Here is a 25410-nt window from a genome sequence, read left to right as displayed (position 1 = left end):
GCAGGCATTGTTGAGGGGGCAGTGAGAGCAGGCATTGTTGAGGGGGCAGTGAGAGCAGACAGTGGTGAGGGGGTAGTGAAGGCAGGCAGGGGTGAGGTGGCAGTGAGGGCAGGCAGTGGTGAGGGGGCAGTGAGAGCAGGCATTATTGAGGGGCAGTGAGAGCAGGCAGTGGTGACGTGGCAGTGAGAACAGGCAGTGGTGAGGGCAGGCAGTGGTGAGGAGGTAGTGAGGGCAGGCAGTGGTGAGGAGGAAGCGAGTGCAGGCAGTGGTGAGGTGGCAGTGAGGGCAGGCAGTTGTGAGGGCAGGCAGTGGTGAGGGGCAGTGGTGAGGGGCAGTGAGGCCGGGCAGTTGTGAGGAGGGGGCAAGTGCACGCAGTAGTGAGGGTCTTGTCAAGGGACAGTGTGTGGTTGATATTGTCCATTCTTCACCCCAAAACAGCCTCTGCCCACCCCCGTTTTCCCAGCTCCCAAATTTTTTATTAATATTTTAACACCCTGGTGATATCCCAACACCTGTCATACTTTTCTCATCCCCACTATCCCCAATCCCCTTCTTAATTTGAGTCATGAAGCTTGACAGATTTATTTCATCTGAATCGTGGTGTCGGTATGGAACAGATGTGATGGACCAAATCTAAATTGCCTCCTCCTGTACCAAATTTCCTTGTTAATACCAATTATATTTTCGTAGCAGGCTCACCTAAACCCAGCACCCTCGGCGGTTGCCTGCGTCGCCTGCTCATAAATCTGGCGCTGGTCCCACCATTTCCATTTAATAATAGGCTCATGCTGTCTTTGTGTCCCATCTTGAAATATAGAAATGCTCCTTGGAGAGAAATTAATCTGTACTAAAGGCCCTGTCACACCTTGACGATATAGCCAGCATCTGCCGACGGATGAAAAATTTGTCTGAAACGCTGGCACACGTCGAATACGTTACGGGTCAGTTTTGTATACATTAAGAGCACGCTGAAGCACGCTGGCATACGTCGTATAACGCCAAGCTTGTCGACAATTTGCATGCTCAAAAATTTTCGACGTATGCCAGCGTATGACTCACACGTTCCGCATACGCTGGCCATAAGTTGTAGGCACGTTATGCGATCGTTGACACACGTCGACACGCGTTACTTGTAAGTTACTCATAAGTCGAAACATGTCGAGGTAATGTCTCGCCTACCCGAAACTTATTTCTAACCTTTGAGTAACATGCCTTGAACCTATGTGTAACGTATCTCCAACGCATCTTGACGTATTTGATTGACATCTTCCGGACGATCACAGAACGTACTTCTAACTTACAGCTACTGTATAATGGCGTATTGGCAGCGTTGAAGCCGCTGTCACACCTTGACGTTTTAGCCAGCGTTTGGCAACGTATCAAAATGTATGTAAAATGCTGGCGTACGCTGAACTATTGATGTTTTTTTTTAATTTTTGGGCGTATAATAACGTGTTGGACGTATGCATAACGTATTAGTAATGTACACAGAACGTTTTAATCACATAGATAACTGAAAACAACGAATGCTGAGTGTGTTGTCGGCGTTCACAACTTATGCCCAACGATAGTCTAACTTACACATAGCGCGCGGCAGCGTATCACCAACGATCACGTGGCGTAGCCTATTAATAGGCTGCGGATTGACGATTCAAACCATAACCGCACCAGACATCGAAGTGTGAAGCCGCTGTCACACCTTGACCTTTTAGCCAGCGTATGCCGACGTATGAAAAATTTGCCGAACCAAGCTGTCAGGTCAGGTCAGGTATGGGAGCATGTGCCAGAACAGCGCGTCGCTGCGTCCACTTTCCGCCGGTACTCCAGGGCCTCCATCTGGCCATCCCCAGGCAGATGCCAGGCCCATCCCCATCTCCTTGAGAAGATGGTCAACCTACTGCAACCACGAGACACGTGGTTGGCCCACTGGCCTTCTCCACTCATGAGACTCCCTCGATGAGAGAATCTGGTGAGCAGGATCAGCGTCAGGAAAACGAGCCACATGTCCATACAGCCACAACTGACGCTCACGCACCATGCATTAAACAAATCTCATCCGAGTCTCTCTCGGCAACCGCTCGTTGGACACAAAATCCGACCAGCGATAGCAAAGGATTCTCTGAAGAGACCTGGTACCAAAGGAATTAAGTCCCCATCTCAGATCCTTGGTCAGAGTCCAAGTCTCGCATCCATAGAGCAAGACTGGAAGTACCAAGGACCTGAAGACTCGGACCGAAATGTCAAGATGTCACCGAAAGCCTGGATCTTAGTTTTGACCCAAAAAACCTGAAATCCCAGCGGCTCCGACTCCTCATTCAGCACCTCGAGGGCCTCCAAAAGGATATCTAAGGTCTCCGCAAAGATGACTGCATCATCTGCAAAATCAAGGTCCGAGATCTTGACATTCCCAAACGATGCACCGCAGCTTGATCTCTCCGACATCCTCCCTAAAATCCAGTCCATACAAGTGCTGAAAAGTGTGGGGGGCAGTACACACCCCTGACGAACTCCAGTAACAACTGGAAATAAGTCATAGATGGTACCACCACACTTCACAGCACTCTCAGTACCAGAGTAGAGTTCAGACATCAGATCGATCAGTTTTGGTGGCACCCCACGAAGACCAAGAATCCTCCAGAGGACATCCCGATTCACTGAATCGAATGCTTTACAGAGATCAACATAGGCTGCAAGCAGCCCCTGCCGAAACTCTCGTCTGCGTTCGGTGAGGACACGAAGAGCAAGGATACGGTCAATCGTTGACCTCTTTGATGTAAAGCTTGACTGCTCTGGATGCTGGTGCTCAAGCAGATGGTGGCGAACCCTATCAAGAATTATCCGAGCAAAGACCTTGCCGGCACTGAGAGCAGCGTCACCCCTCGGTAGATGTTGCAGTCTTGGCGATCGCCCTTCCCTTTCCAGAGAGGAACAGCAAGGCCCCTCTTCCAATCAGTTGGGATGATGCCTGTGTTCCAGGCAGAGCACAAAACTGCATGCAACGACACGAGTGCAGCATTTCCACCAGCCTTGAGAAGTTCGGCATGGATGCCACAGATTCCTGGAGCTTTGCCCCGTTTCAACTGGTTCACCACAGCCCGTGTTTCCACAAGCGAAGGTGGACCACAATTGATTCGAGGGTCAGCAACAGGGATTGTAACACCCTTGATGTCCAACTCGACAGCTGGGGGATCAGCCTGGTACAACCGCTCAAAGTAACCAGCCCCGCGGGCCTTCACTTCAGACTCCTCTGTCAAGAGCCGACTACTCTCTGCCCTAACTGCAGTGCTCCGAGCAATGGGCTTGGATGAACGCAATGCGCGAATTCCCCTGGAAGCGGGACGAGAATCACCTGTCCACAGGTGGTGCTCTACCCCCTCACAGATTCCTCGCACATTGGCCTCCTTGTCCACCCTCAGTGCAAGTACAATTTTACGCCTCAGCTCCCTGAACAGCTCAGCTCTGCCATTCAGCCTGGCCCTGCGACTCTGTTCAATGTATCCAGCGTCCCTTGAGAGTCAAAATTCTTCTTTGCCCTTCGGTGAGTTCCAAGACATCCACCGGCAACATCAAGGATGGTGGTCTTGAAGGCACTCCACAACTCTTCAGGACCCCCCAAAGCACCCAGACCCCCCAAGTGTCCACTCAGCCTGTTCGCAAACTCCTCAGCTACTCTCTCATCCCTGAGCTTGCCAACATCCAGCCTAGGCCGGGATGGTACCATTCTCCAGGATTTAAGGTGCAGCTTTAGAGTTGCTACAACAAGACTGTGGTCAGTAATGAGGAACTGAGCTCTCCTGTATACCCTGCAGTTCTGGATCATCCTCCAACGACCGTCAATGAGGACATGGTCAATCTGCTTTGCCACACCACCAGCGTTGGAATACCAAGTCCAGCGATGAGCTTGTGGGCGTTGAAACCATGAACCAGCCACCCTAAGTCCATGAATTCTTGCAAAGTCAAGGAACTTAGTGCTGTTCTGGTTCATAGTTCCTGACCCATGGGGACCAACACACGTCTCATAACCATCCCTATCAGTTCCAGTCGATGCATTGAAATCCCCCAAGATTAGAAGTGTATCTCGTCTGGGGCACTGATCAACCACAGACTGGAGCGTGGCGTAGAATGCATCCTTCACGGTGAGATCACTCGCCTCAGTCGGAGCATAAACAGAGACCAGGGAAATTACACCCAAGGAGTGACGAATCCTTCGTCTCATAATACGCTCGTTGACCAGTGTTACCTCAATTATCATTGGGGTCAGCTTATTGGACACAGCTACAGCAACTCCTTGGGTATGGTAACCATCAGAGCGACCAGACCAATAGTAGGTGTAACCACCCACCATTATCTCGCCGCAATCCGGTCTCCGAACCTCAGAGAGAGCTGCAATACCGATGTCCAAACGCTTGAGCTCAGATGATAACAGAGACAGGTGATTATCCTCTCTTAGGGATAGGACATTCCAGGCACCCACCCAAAGGGACCGCCTCAGGTTAACCCAAGGGGACCACCGTCTGTTGGACGACACCTCAGCACCACTCCGACACACTTTCCCGCAATCTGACCCAAGGATGTTACCCCGTGGTTTCCCTCCTATCATCAAAGATTGGGGGTCCCGCAGGCTTTGCCGCAATCCCGTCATCCGGTGAGCTGCCCTTCGAAGGGAAGCTGCACAGGAGGTACTCCCACGGAGTGGGTTTTCAGATTTTTTTGCGTTTTTGTGTTTTGCGGAATGAAGGGTTTTACGGTGGCCGGAGTGCAAATCCTGCCACCAACCTCCGAATAAAAAAGTAACCCAACTGCAGGAGGACGTCCGCAGACACAGTTGGGCACTAGATATGGATGGCCGTTGGCTCACAAGGAGCTCCTCCACCCTTTGACAGGTTTTGTTTTTAATCCGGCTGGGTGTCCATATCCAAACACCTTCCTCACCAGAAAACCTGGTGGGGGAGACGGTGTAGTCACCGACAACCCGACCATGGAACAGGTTAGTACAGGTTTACATGGTACCTGTAGCAGGTCACAGATCTAACCTGACCTGAACTAAGCTGGCACACGTTGAATGCGTTACGGGTAAGTTTTGTATACGTTAAGTTGGAATACGTTAAGTTGGAACACGCTGGAATACGTCGTAGTACGCTGGCATACGTTGTAGTACGCTGGCATATGTCATTGTACGCCGAGTACGTCGAGAAATTTTCAGCATGTTGAAAATTTCTCGACGTACTCGACGTATGACACACATTCCGCATACGCTGGCATAAGTTTTAGGCACGCTACGCATTTGTTGACACACGTTACTTGTATGTTACTCATAAGTCGAAACACGTCAAGGTAATGATTGGCGTCAGTGTTCCAGACTCCCTGGTTTTTTTTCTTCGGTATGACGGTTATGATTTAAATCGTTGAGCGGCAGCCTTTTAATTACATCATAACCGCAATAGAAATTGAAGTGTCAACATGACCGTCATACCGAAGAAAAAAAAGATTAAAAAAAAAAGAGGGAGTCTGGAACACTGGCGCTCACCATTACATTGACGAGTTTCGACTTATGAGTACCTTACAAGTAATGTGTGTCGACGTGTGTCAACGATCGCGTAACGTGCCTCCAACACATTACTCATAGGTTAGAAATAGGTTTCGGGTAAGCTAAACATTACCTCGACACGTTTCGACTTATGAGTAACTTACCAGTAATGTGTGTCGACGTGTGTCAACGATCGCGTAACGTGCCTACAACTTATGGCCAGCATAAGTTTTTACTTATGCATAAGTACTTCCTGTTTTTTTTTTTTTCCTTCGGCATGACGGTTATGTTGACACTTCGATTTCCAGTGCGATTATAACGATTTAAATCGTTGAGCGGCAGCCTATTAATAGGCTACGCCAGGTGATCGTTGGCGATACGCTGCCGCGCGCTATGCATAAGTTAGACTATCGTTAGGCATAGGTTGTGAACGTCGACAAGCCAAGCATTCTTTGGTATACGTAATCTATAAGTTATCGAAACGTTCTGTGTGCGTTAGTAATATGTTATGCATTCGTCCAACTCATTATGAATACGCCCAAAACTGAAAACAACATGAATAGTTCAGCATAGAAAAACAAAAAAATATTAAAAAGCCGAAGAAAACTTCGAAGAATGCTGCAAAGAAGTCTCCTGGTGGTGGCTCTGGACGCAGACGCAAGGAGGATCCATCATCACCCACACCCTCCCCATCACGTTCACCTACGACGACTGACATGGACCTACTACTACTACTACCACCACCACCACCACCACCACCACCACCACCACTGACATGGACATCTACTCTCCATGGAGTCTGGAACACTGACGGGTTCCTCCTGTAAACCCCATTTTTATATACCAATTCCCCTTAATGCTGCCAATATACCATTATACGGTAGCTGTAAGTTAGAAACACGTTCAGTAAATTCTGTGGTCGTCCGGAAGACGTCAATCAAATACGTCTACATACGTCAATATGCGTTGGAGCTACGTTACACATAGGTTAGAAATAAGTTTCAGGTACACTAAACATCTCGACGTGTTTTGACTTATGAGTAACTTACAAGTAACGTGTGTCGACATATGTCAACGATCGCATAACGTGCCTACAACTTATGGTCAGCGTATGCGGAACGTGTGAGTCATACGTCGAAAAATTTTGAGCATGCTGAAAATTTGTCGATGAGCTCGGCATACTACGACGTATGCCAGCGTGCTCTTAATGTATACAAAATTTACCCATAACGTATTCCACGTGTGCCAGCGTATTCGGCAAATTTTTCATACGTCGGCATACGCTGGCTAAATCGTCAAGGTGTGACAGCGCATGACGGTGATGTTGACACTTCGATGTCTGGTGCGGTTATGATTTAAATCGTTGAGAGGCAGCCTGTTAATAACCTACGCCATGTGATCGTCGACGATACACTGCCGCACGCTATGCATACGTTAGACTATCGTTGGGCATACATTGTGAACACCGACAACATGCTAAGCATTCGTTGGTATAAGTTATCTATAAGTTATCGAAACGTTCTGTGTACGTTACTAATACATTATGCATACGTCCAACTCGTTATGAATACGCCCAAAACTGAAAAAAAAAATCAATAGTTCAGTGTACGCCAGCGTTTTACATACCTTTTGATACGTGTGACAGGGCCCTTTGAAAGGTGGTGTGTGTGTGTGTGTGTGTGTGTGTGTGTGTGTGTGTGTGTGTGTGTGTGTGTGTGTGTGTGTGTGTGTGTGTGTGTGTGTGTCAGCTTGTCAGTGTGTGTCACCTCTATTACTCCAAAACCATTAAACCTCGCAGCCTGAAACTTAGCATTCTAAGACACTCCAAGGAAGTGCAAGAGTGAAAATTGGGTGTTTGGGTTAATTAAAACACCCCTTTTGAAGATAATTAATGGCCTTATTTAATTACATCCTTCATCAGGCTATCCTCGGCCACCTCGCTGTCTGGGGTCTTCAGGCATTTCCTGGGTAACCGTGCTGGGGTCTGAAGCTGCCATGTTTTTTGTCCTGCTCAACCTTACTTTGACTTGGAACAGGCTGCAACTTGGACATGCTGTTCATCAGAGCCACAACTCGCTGGGTGCATTGCAATGCTTATAAATTCCCGGCGACGTCAGCATTCGCCGTTTTATTTCATTTCCTCACATGTGATCGCCATGCGTATCTCTTAAGTGAAGAAGAATTGCAAAATTTAAGCTCCAGAATCGAACTTACAAGCAGTTCTGACTCCTCGAAAAGAAAAGTCCAATTCGGACATATGTGACATTTGGGCGTCTCTGAGAGGTGCATGTTGAATGTGACGGTTCGGTGATTGCCAATGGAGCCGTTTCTTTGGAGTGCTTGCTTGAATGCTTAAGCCACTCTGTGAGTGCTCTCCTTACTGTTTGGTTGTTCGTTTCAGGAAAAAAGTACACGTGCTTTCAATCTCTCATCGATTGGACTACGTTTCCTCCTTTGTTGGGTCCTGCGGTGGGTGCCTCAGGAGGGGTCTCATCCACTGAAAATGCGCAATTTTATTTTTACAGGACATCATTTTGTGTTCTGTGCCTCGATATATTTTTCAATTGAACTTCGCAAGTTATCCACTTGAAATCCTCTTTCAAAAAATGCTGTTTCAAAGTAAATCTTTGTTTATCATTTTTATTTACTTGGTGTGTGTGTACATTTGCATGTGTGTGTCTGTATATAAAGGCTCTGTCATACCTTGACGTTTTAGCCAGCAATGGCAACATATAAAAATGTATGTAAAACGTTGGCATACGCTGAAGTTTTGAGGTTTTTTTTTTTAAGTTTTGGTTGTATTCATAACGTGTTGGTCATATGCATAACATATTAGTAATGGGCAGAGAACGTTTCGTTGTCTTATATATAACATATACCAACGAATGCTTAGCCTGTTGTCGGCGTTCACAACCTATGCCCAATGATAGTTTAACTTAGGCATAGCGCGCTGCACGTATCGCCAACGAACTCGTGGCATTCTCTGTTAAAAGCTGCCGCACATCGATTTAAATCATAACCGCCTGAAAATTGTCAACATCGCAGTCACACCTTGACGATTTAGCCAGCATATGCCGACCGATGAAAAATGTGTCTAAAACGCTGGCACACGTTGAATACGGTATGGGTAAGTTGTGTAAACGTTAGGAGCAGGCTGAAAAACAATGAAGTACGCTGTCATATTTCGTGGTACGTCTAGTACGTCGTGAAATTTCAAGCATGCTGAAAATTTTACGACGTACTCGACGTATGGCTCACAAGTTCCGCATACGCTGGCACAAGTTCTCGGCACGCTCCGCGATCAGTCACATGTCGGACACACGTTACTTGTAAGTTACTCATAAGTCGAAACACGTCGAGGTAATGTTTAGCATACCCGAAACTTAATTTTTAACCTATGAGTAACGTGCTTTGAACCTATGAGTAGCGTGCTTTGAACCTATGAGTAGCGTGTTTTGAACCTATGTGTAACGTATCTCAAACACACATTATCGTATGTCGATGAATTTGATTGACGTCTTCCGGACGACTACAGAACTTACTGAACGTGTTTCTAACTTCCATCTCCCGAATAATGGCGATTTGGCAGCGTTTACGGGAATTGGTATATACAAATGGGCTTCACAAGAGGAACACGTCAGTGTTCCAGACTCCATGTTGAGTAGATGTCAATGTCAGTAGTATCAGTAGTTGTAGTATTTGGTGAGCGTGTCAGTAGTAGTTGTAGTCGTAGTAGTAGTAGTAGTCGTAGTAGTATTGGTAGTTGGTGAGCGTGATGGGGAGCGTGTGGGTGATGATGGATCCTCGTTGCGTCCACGATTAGGAGACTACTTTGCACCATTGTTCGATGTTCTTTTTGGCTAATTTTTTTTTCTCATTCCCACGCTGAACTATTTTTTGTTTCAGTTTTTAAAGTATTCAAAACGACTTGGACAAATGCATAATGTACAAGTAATGAACACAGAACGCTTTGATAACTTATAGATAAGTTATACCAACGATTGATTAGCGTGTTTTTGGCGTCCACAACCAATGCCCAACGAAAGTCTAACGTATGCATATCGTGGAAGCGTATCGTCGACGATTACGTGAGGTTTTCTATTCATAGGCTGCAACTTCACTTTTAATAAATGCCTGTCACTCGCCTATTGTTTTTGGACGCTGGTGCTCGGCAATTGAAATCGTTTTCGTTGAACGAGTTAAATCGCTTCCACAGCACTGCAGTCACGGCACCAACAGCAGCAGGCTCAGTTCCAGCCTCATGCCAGGCTCAAGCGGATCACTGTAGAAGGTGTACTGCTTGGTTATCCTTGGACCCACTCGAGCTAGCAGCTCGTTGAACATCGATGCCTTCGCAGGAAGTTCATGAAGGATGCATGGTCCTCGTTCCGGAGTTCCACCATGAGCTGGTCATATATGCCATAATGGCGTCGCCTCCCGATCCATGGTCTGACCCAGTTCCTTCTCCTCCGTTCACATCTTCTTCTCCCAGCTCTATTGGCACGGAACTGGTGCAGTGTCAACTCGATGAGGTCATGTTGCTGTTGGAGGACAGGTAGGTATTGTCGTCTGAGCCTTGGCGTATCCTCCATCTCTCGGAATGACATGGACATGTACTCACCACAAAGTCTAAAAAAAAGACGAGTTCCTCCTGCGAAGCCCCTTTTTATATACCAATTCCCCTAATCGCTGCCAATACGCCATTATACGGTATCTGTAAGTTAGAAACGCGTTCAGTAAGTTCTGTGGTCGTCCTGAAGACGTCAAATACGTCTACATACGTATTTGTGCATACGACATGCTTTACAAATAATTCCCAAGCACGTTACTCATAGGGTATAAATAAGTCAAATGTACCCTAAACATTACTTTGACGTGTTTCAAGGTATGAGGAACTTTCAAGTAACGTGTTGTGAAGTGTGAACAACATTCGTGTAGCGTGCTTACAAAACGTTACTCATAGGTTAGAAATAAGTTTCGGGTACGCTAAACATTACCTCGACGTGTTTCGACTTATGAGTAACTTACAAGTAACGTGTGTCGACGTGTGTCAACGATCGCATAATGTGACTACAACTTATGGCCAGCGTAGCGGAACGTGTGAGTCATACACCGTAAAATTTCAAGCATGCGAAAATTTGAGGACAATCCAAAAGTACAATGTTTAAAGCCAGCGTACTATGACGTATAGCAGTGTTTTTCAGCGTGCTCTTAACGTATACAAAACGTACCCATAACGTATTCGATGTGTGCCAGCGTTTTAGACAAATTTTTCATAAATCGGCATACGCTTGCTAAATCGTCAAGGTGTGACAGCGGCTTAAACTGTTTGACTCCCATGGCACTTCGCATGATAGTGTGTATTATTCGTTATTGATCGTTGGTTGTTATCTCAAAATGGGGGTTCCAGAAAGTGGAATGGAGCCTTCCCAGGTCTTGACGCGTCCACCTCCGTACGAGTGTGGTGTGTGTGTTCGTGTGTGTGCGTTCGTGTGTGTGCGTTCGTGTGTGTGCGTTCGTGTGTGTGCGTTCGTGTGTGTGTGTGTGCGTTCGTGTGTGTGCGTTCGTGTGTGTGCGTGCGCGTTCGTGCGTGCGCGCGTTCGTGTGTGTGTGTGTGCGTGCCTTCGTGTGTGTGTGTGTGTTCGTGTGTGTGTGTGTGCGTGCGTGTGTTCGTGCGTGCGTGTGTTCGTGTGTGTGTGTGTTCGTGTGTGTGTGTGTTCGTGTGTGTGTGTGTTCGTGTGTGTGTGTGTTCGTGTGTGTGTGTGTTCGTGTGTGTGTGTTCGTGTGTGTGTGTTCGTGTGTGTGTGTTCGTGTGTGTGTGTTCGTGTGTGTGTGTTCGTGTGTGTGTGTTCGTGTGTGTGTGTTCGTGTGTGTGTGTGTTCGTGTGTGTGTGTGTTCGTGTGTGTGTGTGTTCGTGTGTGTGTGTGTTCGTGTGTGTGTGTGTTCGTGTGTGTGTGTGTTCGTGTGTGTGTGTGTTCGTGTGTGTGTGTGTTCGTGTGTGTGTGTGTTCGTGTGTGTGTGTGTTCGTGTGTGTGTGTGTTCGTGTGTGTGTGTTCGTGTGTGTGTGTTCGTGTGTGTTCGTGTGTGTGTGTTCGTGTGTGTGTGTGTTCGTGTGTGTGTGTGTTCGTGTGTGTGTGTGTTCGTGTGTGTGTGTGTTCGTGTGTGTGTGTGTTCGTGTGTGTGTGTGTTCGTGTGTGTGTGGTTGTTGTTGTTGGCTGTTATTTCCATATGTGGGTTCCGGAAAGTGGAATGGAGCCCTCCCAGGTCTCAAAGTATCCACCTCTGTTTGAGTGTGTGTACGTGCAAGTTGTTGTCTGTCATCTCCACACGTGGGTGCGTTTCAGGAGGTGAAACATAGACCTACCATGTCTCAAAGTATCCACCTCCGTGTGTGTGCATGTGCGTGTGCGTGTGTGTGTGTGTGTGTTGTTGATTGGTGTCTTCATATGTGAGTTTCAGAATGTGGAATGGAATCCTCCAAAGGCAGGGTCAAAGCAAAGGAATTTTTAACCAGATTGTTTAATGAAATCTTGGAAAGTGAGCGAATGCCGGAGGAGTTAGAGATTAAGTGTACAGGTTCCGATTGTCAAGAACAAGGGTGATGTGCAGAGCTGTGGTAATGACAGATGTATAAAGTTGTGAAGCCACACCATGAAGTTATGGGAAAGAGTGGTGGAAGCTAGGTTGAGAGAAGAGGTGATGATTTGTGAGCAGCAATATGGTTTTATGTCAGGAAAGAGCACCACAGATGCGATGTTTGCTTTGAGAGTGTTGATGGAGAAGTATAGGGAAGGCCAGAATGAGTTACATTGTGTGTTTGTGGATTTAGAGAAAGCTTATGACAGGGTGCCAAGAGAGGAGTTGTGGTATTGTACGAGGAAGTCGGGAGCGGCAGAGAAGTATGTGAGGGTGGCGCAGGATATGTATGACGACAGTGTGACAGCGGTGAGGTGTGTCGTTGGAATGACGGACTGGTTTAAGGTAGAGGTGGGATTGCACCAAGGATTGACTCTGAGCCCTTTCCTGTTTGCAATGGTGATGGACAGGTTGACGGACGAGATCAGACAGGAGTCTCCATGGACTATGATGTTCACGGATGACATCATGATCTGTAGTTAGAGTAGGGAGCAGGCTGACGCGAGCCTCGAGAGGTGGAGGTACGCACTGGATAGAAGGGGAATGATAGTCAGTAGGAGTAAAATGGAGTACATGTGCGTAAATGAGAGGGAGGGTGGTGAAATGGTGTGATTGCAAGGAGCTGAGGTGGTGAAGGTGGATGGGTTTAAATACTTGGGATCAACTGTCCAAAGTAATGGAGAGTGTGGTAGAGAAGTGAAGAAGAGAGTGCAGGCAGGGTGGTGTGGGTGCGGAAGAGTTTCAGGAGTGATGTGTGACAGAAGGGTAGCTGCAAGTGTGAAAGGGAAAGTATACAAGACGGTAGTGAGATCAGCGATGTTGTATGGTTTGGAGACGGTGGCACTGACAAAAATACAGGAAGCGGAGCTGGCAGAGATAAAGATGCTGCGATTGAGATGGTTTGGACATGTGCACAGGAGGGATGCGGGGTATATCAGGAGAGGATGCTGAGGATAGAGCCGCCAGGTAGGAGGAGAAGAGGAAGGCAAAACAGGAGGTTTATGGATGTGGTGAGGGCAGACATGCAGGTGGTTGGAGTGACAATGGAAGTTGTGTAGGACAGAGTGAAATGGAGACGGATGATCCGCTGTGGCGACCCCTAACGGGAGCAGCCAAAAGAAGAAGAAGCAGAAGAAGTGATGTATCAGGTTTGCGATAAATTATATTATCTGTGCTAATGCCCGGCTTGATTCCCGCAAACAAATTTCAAACAGTTTGCCTAGTTTCGGAGATAATGGTATAGGCGATTTCCATTTGCGGCAATATTATGACGTCAACTTTTTTCTAGGAAGAATTTCAAAATCGGAGAAGGTTACTGCCTGCGCGTGGGCTTTCTGCAGAAACATGGAAAGTTTCATGAAGATCGAATGAAAACTCTGTGTTGTGAAACAAAATATGTCAAAAAATTGGAATGACATCATAAAATTTGATATGACGTCATGGTGAGGTATCATATGTGCTTCATTAATAAGCACAATATTCATCTCTGCTAATGCCCTGTCCGTTTCCTGCAAACAGAACTCAAAAAGCTTGCCGAGTTTCGGAGATAATGTTTTAGGCGATTTCCATTAGCGGAGATATTTTGACGTCATAACCTTTTTTTCTAGGAGGAATTTTCAAAATCGGAGATGGTTACTGTCTGCGCAGAGTATTTTTACATGTATATGCCAAGTTTCAGGAAGTTTCGATGAAAACTGTATGCTGTGAAACAAAAAAGTCCACAAGAAGAAGACGAAGAACAACAACGTGAGTAAGACTTAGAGATCCTCCACGGGGATCTAAAAAAAAAAAATAATAAAAATAAAAAAATCGAGCTGCCAAAACATGTGACCGATGACATCATGTGGAAAACTTTTTGTTCCTCATGGATAGGTGATCATACTTGTAAAGTTTCGCCTCGATCTGTTGAACTGTTTCGGAGAAGAAGATTTTTGAAGGTTTTATGTTAAAAACAACATGGCTGCCAATCACGTGACCTATGATGTCATAGTTATCAAAAAAACATTCCACATGAGTACTCACATTTATGGTGAAAATTTCCTGAAGTGAGTATGGTGAAAAAAAAAAACAAAGAAAAAAATTACCCCCGTGTGGGGGTGACGGTCATCTCTATAATACCACAAGTTCTCAATGTTCAGTTCAGCTAACCGCGAAACAGTCCAAACTAACCGTTTAGATTGGAATAGTTCACAGAGATACACTAGGATAATACTACTAATGACATAATTAATAAATATGTATTGTTCATTTAGTACCCGGATTAACACATCAGAATCACCAGTAAGTGCAATACGTGGTTTTCCGGTCCGTCCACTCTCTGGGGACATTTCACTTCCGGTTGTAGAAAAAAACGAAAAAATAGGCTTAGCTCTCGGAGATTATGATAATCCTGTAGATTATTCTTCACTGATTATAATGCAACTTTCAGAATGAAAATTGGTCAAGTATTTATAGAGATATTGAGGTTTCAAAAATCGATAGAGCTAGCAAATTCATTAATTATTAATTCCACAGAAGTTTCGTGACACTGCACAAAGTAACATGTCAGGTATGAAAAAACATTTTGTTTGCCAGATTCATTAATTATTAATTCATTAATTATGGAATGTACTCAATGATATATTAATCAGAAACCCCGAAGCATGCAGCATAATTTATCACTTCTCCCCTCATCCGGGATCCGTGGCCTCACCCCACAGCCTGCAGCCCTATGTCCGCCGGTGATTATGTTAGATATCGGCACGATCGAGAGGAGCCTGCGAATCATCCCTGCTGATGCACTGAATTGATGCAATCGTTCGGCCAGAATATTCGTTGTCAAGATGTTGCGTGATTAAATCACCAATACAGTCACTCGAATGTATACCGCCGACATACTTCTTAACAATCACCTTCGCCCCAGAAACCACAGTCAATCTGAACCACGCTGGCCACTGCTCAGACGCCATGACCGGACTACTGCGCAGTTCTACTGTGCAGTTTGGTTAAAGATGACTCGGCATTTTGGCGCGCGCGCACGAAATTATATTTTGAAAATAAATGCCGACGTTTACATTTCGGGTTTTGAAACTTTTGCACCTTCGGCAGAAAATGTATAAATATAAAAGGCTAAAAATGTGTTTTATATTTATATTTCATTTCTCCTTCCTTCCTTCTTTGCGAATCGCATCGGCGTTTTTGGCCATCTTCCAGATCACGTGACGATCAAACAGGAAGGAAATTCAAAAATCTGTCTGGTTTCGATACAAGATAATATTTTTTTACTATCATAATCAATAAACAGTTGCCGAATATCTTGTAAAATGGCAGACTAGATAGGTTTTGAAAATGGCGATTTTTATAACTTACGTGACCTCGTCCCTGACCTTGAACCCGGACAAAAGTTATATCGTTGTACAACACTCATCGACCTCTACCCACATACTATGTTTCATCAAGATCGGAAAGAAAAATTGTTGGCGGATGTACGGACAGACGTACATTTGGTTCGGCTTTATGAGGTCATCTCAGAAGAGATGACCTAAAAACATGCCACCCTGCGTTGATACAACCCCGCTTCGATCGGACACCTGACCCACGACGTCCTCTTTATCAAATCAAATTCAGAATGGGTGGCCAATAACGTCTTTGGAGTTTGGCATTGATCGGATATGGTTTTTGTCCAACATGGCTGAGAGATCATAGTTATCAAAGTACCAGTTGATCATTTTTGTGCAGTTTCACTTCGATCTTGAAAGCGATTCTGGAGAAGATTTTTTCCTTTAATAAAACAAAAAACAACAATATGGCTGTCAAACCACATGACCAATGACGTTGTAAAAATTTGTTGACCAATCCATCCATAGATGAACCACAAATTGTCATACTGATCGAAAACAGCATTCTACATGTCGAATTTTGACCGGGATACCATTTCACTGATGACATCATCGTCAAATCACTCTTATTCCCCATGCAGAGTTGCTAGGTACCAAATTTCAATTTTTTTCATGTGCGGTTTAGTTGATACAGAGGTCCAAAGTTTTTCCGTTTTTTTCAAAATGGCTGCCACCCACCCTCACCGATGACGTCATAATTATGTTTAAAACATTTTGCAGAGTCGTCGCATCTATGTTGAAAATTGTGTAAATTGGATAAGTATTTGCAGAGAAAAGAGAAAATTCGCATGGAGGTGTGGACGGAGGGACAGACAACCTGAAAACAGAATGCCACCAGTAACTTCATCACCAAAGGCATAGAAATACATTCTATTCTCCTTTGTAAGAACTGGTCGATGGATCAAAGTGCGTGCCCCACGGTGTTGTGCCTCGGTGTCATCTGGTGTGACTTAATTATCTTTTTTCCCAAATGAGATCGCATTGTTTCCCATTTTTGTATGATCTGCCTTAATTTGGGATGTTATTTCATTTCATTACGACCTTGGAGCGATATTATCTTCAACATGAAAGCGAATGAGACGTTTGTTTGTTTGCGACGCCACTCCTCTGATCTCCCAAGGTGAATCGGAACAAACATTTATATGATCACTTTTCCTTTTTTTAAACCACGATACATGTTACTAGAGGTTTGAAACAGGAATTTTCATACAATTCATAACCTGGAAATACGCAAGCCATCACCTCTCATGGGGAAGGGGTGGGGGGAGGCAGGGGTGGGGCAGGGAGGAGGGAGGGGAAGGGGAAGGGGTGGGATGAGTGAGAGGATGGAGGGGTGGGGTCGGAGTCCGGAGGGAGGAGGCAAGGAAGAGGGACCCGATGTTGCCTGGCAAAGCTGGGAAACATTGCTCTTAACCCCCTCCCCTTGCCCTTCATTGCTCTTCCCCCTTCATCGCACCACTCTCTCCCGACTCTCCCTGCTCCACTCCACTCCCCCTCCTTTCTGAAAATGGTGTGCAGATGAGCTTGATAAGGAGAGTGATAAAAAGCAGGTTGAAGTGGGCTGGATATTTGGTTTGGATGGAGAAAGAAGAGAATTGCAAAGATAGTGGATAGGTTGAAGGAGAAAAGAGGGAAGAAAAAAAAAAGAGGTTGATCGTGGTTGAGGGGAAGATTGTGTGAGGAGGGATATCAATAAGGTGAGGGTGGTTGGTGAGTGGACAGTGGGCTGAGGACAGGAAGAAGTGGAGTATCATGGTCAAGGCAGGGCGTAAGCTTGGAACCATTGGACCTCAACCCTGATAAACTGAAGAGAAGGAAAACTTTCCTTTTTGTAAATAAACACCTTGATTGCCTTTTAATTGCATTTCCCCCTTTTCCTGCCCCAGTTGCCCCTTGTACTCCAGTAAATCCCTCGAGTTCCCTTCCCCCATTCCCCTTACCCCACATTATCTGCTGTAAATAAATTGCCTTGTTCACATTTTCATTTCAATCTGCCCGTCGATCCTTTGCCTTTATTGATCTAACAATGTCCGCAAATCGATCAGCCAGGAGACTCTGGGTCACGTGGTTAAATTGTTGGTGTTTGGGGTCGATGAGTGACCCGGTCTTATTCGTTTCAGCATTTTCTCTCCGAGTTCGAGATTTCCGGAATGATTTCCCTGTGAAGTCCAATTGACCCGAGATTAAATGTCCGTGCAAAGTTAACGAGGAATGTTACATTTTAGACCCACACGATGTTTATGAGTTTTTGGATTATGAATCAGGTTTTTCATCTCCATTCGGGTTCTGAACGTTAAATATCCCACGGAACAGGTAAAGTAGGTAATTGTACCTCGTCCCCTTGTTACACCTCCTCATGTAGATATCAAATTTAGTTGGGCTCAAAACGCTGAATCAGTGGGAAATGGTGTCCACTTTTTTTTGAAGACGGATTCTAGGGTAACATTTGACGCCGAGTACTATGGTGCCAGCCGATTTTTTTAAAAAGGTGCCCAAAGTGCCCATTTTGGGCCTTAATGGTGCCCAAAACCGGGTTTTGGGCATTTTGGCCAAGTTTATGTGCAGGGCAATAGTTTTTTCTTCATAAAAAGGTTGATTTAGACCTATGATATACGTGTTATGAATTTAAACTCATGAAATAGCCCAGGGCTCGTTAATTGGCAAAAAAAGGGCCCATTGGCCCATTATGTGTAAATAGTCATGGGTGCAGGTGTTTATCCAATTTAATAGCCTTATAAAGAAAAAATTGAGCCATATCTGTTACCCGGTCGGTGTGCATGAAGTGGGCCTTGCTTGAAAAATGCTTATGCATATTGTGGGACAGGTGCTCATATTGGGCAGCATGGGGCCCATGTTAATAAAAAAATTGGCTTATAATTTCAGTTATGATCTTCAAAATGAACCAGATTACCAATCAATTACATCCGTTCACGCACTGTAAACAGGCGTTGTAATATTCTGTCCACTGGGCACGCAGGATGGGCCAACGTGGCCCAAAGTGCCACCAAAAGGCCTAAAATGGACACATGATAAAAATGCAAGTAATAAACTGTTTTTCCCGAAACAAAGATTGAATTGTAGGTTTTGAGGGGTGCTGATTTCATTGAAATTGATCTCAAACTAAAGAATGGGTTATCTCAAACCAAAGAATGGGTTATACTTTCATTTTGATTTGCAGTACATATAATGTCAATGTTTTTCTTACGTTAAATCAACTGTAACAATGAATATATAATTACCTAAACTACTTACGTTAAATCTAATCGTCTCATGTGAGGCTCTTTTTTTTTCCACCAGAGCACAATTATATTGTAACAACAGTTCACCATTATCATCAACAGCATGGGCTGAAATTGGAGGGATTAAAAAAATCTTTGCAAGCTCATCTTAAGGTCCTATTCTTTTTACTCCACAATGAGAAATGTCGATGAACTTTTTCAGCAGTATAATACATTTTCGAACACTCATTGTAATTACGTCACCTCATTTGTCACATTACGTGGGTAAGTTGCGAACAGAGCAAGCAAACAGCCATTGTAACCAGGCCTCGCTCGTAATATAATTTTCATACCATTTAGGTTTAAAGTCTTCGAGGCACATATTTATCAACTACGTTCGTTAATCAGGCGCATCATAAGGAGTCGTGTCGAAGTTTGTCAAGATCAATTGCTCATGTTGGCTGCAATCCAGTATGTGCTGCGCTGTCTGCTGCCTGAAAATAACAATGAAAATAAAGAATTTACATATATGAATGAAAAGGTCAAGAAAAATTTGAAACATAGCAATAAAGAAATAAACCAATGTCACCCGCAGGATGACCCGTATCTTGCCAAAAGGTGACCACGTGTGACTTCTTTAAGGTCACACTGAGGTGAACAGAGCTGCTATTCACCAGGAGCGACTCCTTGAGGAATATCTGCCTACGAGAGATTCCGATGAGAATCGTTCTACAGAGTAACCATGAAAAATATGCGTTTGCCTCATCACGTCACCAAATGACGTCATCATGTCTCAAGCTTGACATATCTAGAAAGCACTCATCGAGGTGTTCAATTTGAGGTATGACACGATATGGTTCCTAAAACTTGAAAATTTGACCTTGGGGTCAAATATGTTTGACCTGAGGTGCTAACCATGAAGGTCAAGGCCAATCGCCACCAAAAATTAATCAGCTGATCGCCAGACCATGAACTATATTCCCATGAAGTTTGAAGACGATTGGATCAAAATTACTCAAAAAATAAGGGTTTCGTCGACACCCCTGATTTGCGACAAAGTGACCTTGACCTTTGACCTTGACCTTCAAAATTTTATGCGCTGAAAGGGACCTCTATAGGCTTCTAATATGCGAAGTTACAAAAATTTCCAATGATAACTGTGCTCTGCAGAGTGATTTATACGTGATTACAGACAAAAAAATAAAAAAAACAAAAAAAAAAAACATATGAAGGTCAAGGCCAATGACCACCAAAAATTAATCAGCTGAGCGCCAGACCATGAACTATATTCCCATGAAGTTTGAAGACGATCCGATCAAAATTACTCAAACAATAAGGGTTTCGTCGACCTCCTTGATTTGTGACAAAGTGACCTTGACCTTTGACCTTAAAATTTTTACGAGCTGAAAGGGACCTCTATAGGCCTCCGATATGCGAAGTTACAAAAATTTCCAATGATAACTGTGCTCTGCAGAATTTTTTTATACGTGATTACAGACAAAAAAAAAAAAAAAAAAAAAAAAACATAAGCTGACTAACATATCTTGCAAAAACTTCGATTTGCCAAGATAAAAATGTCATAATTAATTAATGGACAATTTACTCTTAAAACCTCTATTGTTTTTTAAATTACCTTGTGTATCTTTTGTCTATCGAGGAAGTGAACTGAAGAAATCCTCATTCAGGGAATTCATCTTCGGCTTCTGAGCTGCAGTCACTTTCTGCTACATCTGATTCTTCATCTGTTGCGATGTCTTCATCCTCGTGGCCTTCGTTTTCACAGGGCTGTAGGCTAACAGTCTCTTTGTTACAGTGTTCATTTGTGAAGTTGAGTACTTGTGGCACAGGCTTATTTTGCAGCCGGTCTGTTTGTGGCACACTATCCCCTTCGAATCAGATAGGAACAAGGACACCATCTTTGAATTTCCAGCCGTAGTTAAGGGGATCTGGTTGCTCAAATGAGCCAGTGAGGCAATTCACCATCCCGTAGATAACGAAGTTGTCACGCTTGATGTGAAATCCCAAGGAATTAGAATCTGGAGGCAGTCCTTTTGATGAAGTGAATTTTCTGGTGTGTCCCTTTCCAGAAATCAACATCGAAGACCTGCTTTCCCCAGGGGTCCGCTCCTTCTTGGGTCGAATGTATATGGTGTGCAACACAAAGTTGGCAACTTGATCAACATCAGCGGTCTGTGTTGAAAGGCTGCTTAAGAGCCTGATTGATTCAGGATTCTGTCTCATTTTTTCAAAGCTTTTGAACTTTGAATGCCCGTAGAATGGCTGGGTATAGTCGCTCCCTGTCAAGCATGAAAAGCTGGAAGAGCTCCACAAACGTCCTTGCCAAGATGTGACGCGAGGCTCTTGATATTGTGATATGTTATTCCTTCCCAAGACGACAACGTACCTTGCTGAAGATAGACATTGCCTTCACACTGTTCAGTGCAGAACAACAGAACATACACATCTGTGTCATCTGCAACTACACAAGTTTCTCTGTGGTTTTTTTTGCTGCAAAGACGGCATGGTGTGCGATTCGGGGGTCAGCCTCTCTCTGGGAAGATCTCAGTTCTTCAATTTGCGTTGAAGGGCTCGACGAATCGCTTGCCAAAAAGAGACACTGTTCACCTTTCGTGACAAATGTATCCTTCTGGATACTGGATTTCCCTGACATGATGAAATCTGCGAGAAGATTGGACAGCTGAAGTTTGTTCCTATCATTGGTGAGGAAACAATTCCAATAGCCAGTTTTTGGAAGCTGTTGATTCAGATCAGATATTCTTCTTTCTCTGCCTTTGTTTGGACGACCTTTAGAAAAGCAAGTCTGACCTGGAACTGCTCTGTAGTCGTCAAACACCAGATGCAAAGTATTCCCTGGAAGAGACTTCAGGTAGTTTACAATTCGAACTGCCCATGAAAAAAAGTTTGTGGTTCTAGTCCTGTGATGGGGATTATCGGAACAACTCTCATTGCGTTGACGACACAACATTCTATATCCTCTGGAGGCTTGGACATCGCCGGTTGTGGTGATAGTTTTTGCAAGTTGTTTCAGAAGAGGGATTTCGAAGAAGCTCTACTGGAACCTTGCTCATTGCAAATAGCCCAGCGTTTAATGGTAATGGGCCATTCCATTATTGACCTCAGATTGAGCTGCTTTCTATCATATTCTGTCAATATGGCACCAAAAGACTTTCCTTCGTCCTCAACAACCGACACTTTCGGAATTTTGCATTTCATTTTATTGACAGATATCACTTCTTGCCATTTAATGGGTTCAGTGTATTTAGATCGTCCCTTTTCAGGCGTAGAGCTTGTGTCTTGTGTCTTGTGTCGTGAAATCAGACTTCTCACTAGCAGGTGATTCTGTTTTTGTTCTTGTAGCGGTATAATCTTGCTTACTCTTTGAGAAACATTCACGGAATTCTCTTTTGGCTTCTTGTCCAGTTCTTTCGTGGATGAGATGTTTCTCAACATTGAATCCGGCACTACTTCACCAGTACTGAGATGCACAAGAGATTGAGAAGGATCCCACAAAGTCAGAACCCATGTATTCAGCCCATCAACAACTCTTGATACATTGTTATCATCCCTTTCCTTTCTCTTGTTTCCAAACTATTCATGGCAATAAGAAGCATGTCTTCCAAGCTTGGTATATAGATGGTGTTGCGGGGCTGTCAAGTAATGATCGATTCGCATCCAACGCTCACTAGCGCCAACATTTTCAGTCTTTCCGGACAGTCCTCCCGTGTCCTTTGATAGTCTGTTTATTGTCATCTCTATTATTTGATCCATCAGGATTTTCGTGTGCTTTCTGCCAGACAAAGATCCAGTGAAGCCCCCGCTAGACAAGTATGCGTACGCATTGGGATTCCTGTCCTTCAGGTTCTGCATGTCGACATAGAAATAGCTCATACTTCTTGCATAATTCTGGCGGCTTAGTCCGAAACACAACGGTAGAAATAGATCAATAATTTCAAGAATACCTTCCCAGTTTCCTATCCTTTGAAAATGGATAGCATTAAGCAGAAAACCGTTGATTACATAGAGTTATAACATGGGCCCTTTTTCGGTCCTTTGGTGGCACTTTGGCCCACTAAAGTGGGCACTTTGGCCCCCCATTTAATTGCCCAGGGGATGGAATAGAATACAGTAAGTTCATTGTTCAAATTCACTTGTAATCTGGCTCACTTTGAAGATCAAAACCTAAATTATAAACCCATTTTATATTGAAAATGGGTCTCATCGCCTAATATGGGCACCTGGCCCACAATCTGAATATCTGTTTTTCAAGCAAGGCCCACTTCATGTACACCGGGTAAGAGATATGGTCCAATTTTGTCTTTATAAGGCTATTAAATTGGATAAACACCTGCACGCATGCCGATTTACACATAATGTGCCAATGGGCCCTTTTTTGCCAATTAACGAGCCCTGGGCTATTTCATGAGTTTAAATTCATAACACATATATCATAGGTTTAAATCAACTTTTTTATGAAGAAAAAACTATTGTCCTGCACATAAACTTGGCCAAAATGCCCAAAAACCGGTTTTGGGCACCATTAAGGCCCAAAATGGTCACTTTGGGCACCTTTTTTTTTTTTTTTTTTAATTGGTCGGCACCATAGTACTCAGCGTCAAATTTTACCCAAGAATCCGACTTCAAAAAAAAAAGTGGACACCACTTCCCACTGATTCAGCGTTTTGAGCCCAACTAATTGTATATACAAGTTAATAATAAAAGGTTTCTGGTAGTTTTGTAGTTAAAAGGAAGAATGAGGTTTAATCCTTGTTGTAGGAAGTTTAGTGACGATGTGATAAAAACACAATGTGGTGAATAAAACAAAACGAGTGAAAATCACCTCATGAAATCAACGATCAAACACCTCAACAAACATTCAATAAAAACTCCTTTAACTTTCCTTCATTTCCGTCATCAAGGAACAGAAAATTATTTTATATTTAAATTAACGTTTCATGGATCTTTCTCAGTGTTAAATAAGAATTCCGAAAATACCTCTTCTGATCAGTTCCTCCCCGACCACGTGGACCTGAGTTCGAGTTCCGGTTCAAGGTTCACAGGAAGATCAACCCGGAAGTGTTTCAGCATTCTTTCATTTTTCCTCCTCCTCGTTATTATTTTTATTTTCCTTGTAATTACTGATCTCCACCATCCAAGTTGACACTTCATTGGCGAATTGGTATCATCTGAACTGATCGGTCATTTTACCCTCCACTCGATATTCATGGTGCACGAGTGATCCCTCCTTGTAAATACTTTCATTCAGTTTCTGTTCAATCATCGACTGACACGAACGTTCGAGATACACACAATCCCTTTCACGTCCATCAAGTTGGTATCCTTTACCCGATTTAAATTTGTGTATTTTTCCTGTGGTATTCCGTTCAGTTTACCTTCCGGGTTAGGGGTGATTACCGGACGTGACGTCATCTGCACCACTGAACTGAAAATAAATAGAATGTTCATAACCCGTAAAAGTGTAGCCGCCGTGAGCTCGAGATCACGTGGCCGGCGCCATCTTGGTCTGCTCGACTTGGCTGACACGTCACGGATCACCAGTTTTGAACACGTCCCAGATTGATTGAAAAAGTGAAATGAAAGTTAAAACGTCATTTTTTGTGGTAATAAACTGCTCCAAATGGTTACAGGAGGTGTTGTGGAAGGAGGTTTTACAGCTATTTTTATTTGTTGATGAACAGGAATAGTTTCGTTTCACTCTGAAATATCACTGCGGTATCACGACTTGTCATTCTGTGTTCATCACATGAACCCTGTTTGTAAGTCGATTTGTTTGTCGGTCGCAAATTGGTTTATAGCAGTTTTTAGCTCACTTAGACTTTCGACTTCAGTCTGGTAAGCTTTTGCGATCGAGCAGTGTCAGTCGGTCAGTCAGTCAGTCATTGAGTCTGTTTGGCTTGAACTAAACACAATTTTGATGAAACTTGGCCACAAGCTTCATATCTGATGCCTAACGAAGGTGGATTGACCGCATCAAAGTCTGCGCTCATTGAGAGGGTGTATGGAGGGAGGGGGGTGGTGGGAGGGGAGGTTAACCCTACAGAAGGCGTAATAATGTTACGGGGGCGGGTATCGGTGGCGAGCACAACCGCGAGAGGGAGCAGTAGAGTCGTCTTCACCGAACACCCGGAATTTAGGTCTTGACCCTCGGATAAGTCCGGAAGGCACGGGTCCCTTTGCAGACCGTGGTCGCTAATATTTTGACGGTGTGGGGTCGGGTCAATAGCCAAATTTCAATATACCTAAGTACCCACGTCGTCAAATTACCGGGAAAATCACACCCTCGGCCGATTCTGTCCGAACCGAGTAGCAGGTACCGACTCGGATCCGTCGTAACCGAACCAAGTTACCAGAGCTGCACCAGTCCCAATGACAACTTACAGCCCAAACGGCCTACTGGTTCGCAAGCACAAACCGTGCTGGGTCAATCATAGAAAGAGCAACGAGCTGGTACATTGAACAATTGGGGGTTTATTTATAAGGGGGCATGGGAGCACAAAAAGAGCAGAGTTAAACTATCAGAAATGCAATTTACAATGTACAGGGCACTTAAGCAATTGCTACTTATAGACACACATGCACACACCCAAAAGAAATGGAAGCTGCGGCCTTTATT

At 44.4% G+C, this 25410-nt stretch overlaps 1 protein-coding gene across 1 annotated transcript in view; it reads right to left on the bottom strand.

The window, feature by feature from the left end:
- Positions 1 to 24203, bottom strand: part of LOC147021195 (uncharacterized) — a 103944-nt gene extending 79741 nt beyond the window's left edge. Inside the window, exon 1 of the mRNA XM_085893699.1 lies at positions 23772 to 24203. The gene's annotated coding sequence lies outside the window, so the exon portion shown is untranslated. The remainder of the gene's footprint in view (positions 1 to 23771) is intronic.
- Between the last annotated feature and the right edge of the window lie 1207 nt (positions 24204 to 25410).

This window comes from Eptatretus burgeri, chromosome 8, assembly GCF_056783735.1.
Source record: "Eptatretus burgeri isolate ZD-2024b chromosome 8, Ebu_testis_v1, whole genome shotgun sequence".
Taxonomy (NCBI): Eukaryota; Metazoa; Chordata; class Myxini; order Myxiniformes; family Myxinidae; genus Eptatretus; species Eptatretus burgeri.
Note: the sequence above shows the minus strand (reverse complement) of the source record. Positions and strands in the feature narration are given on the sequence as shown.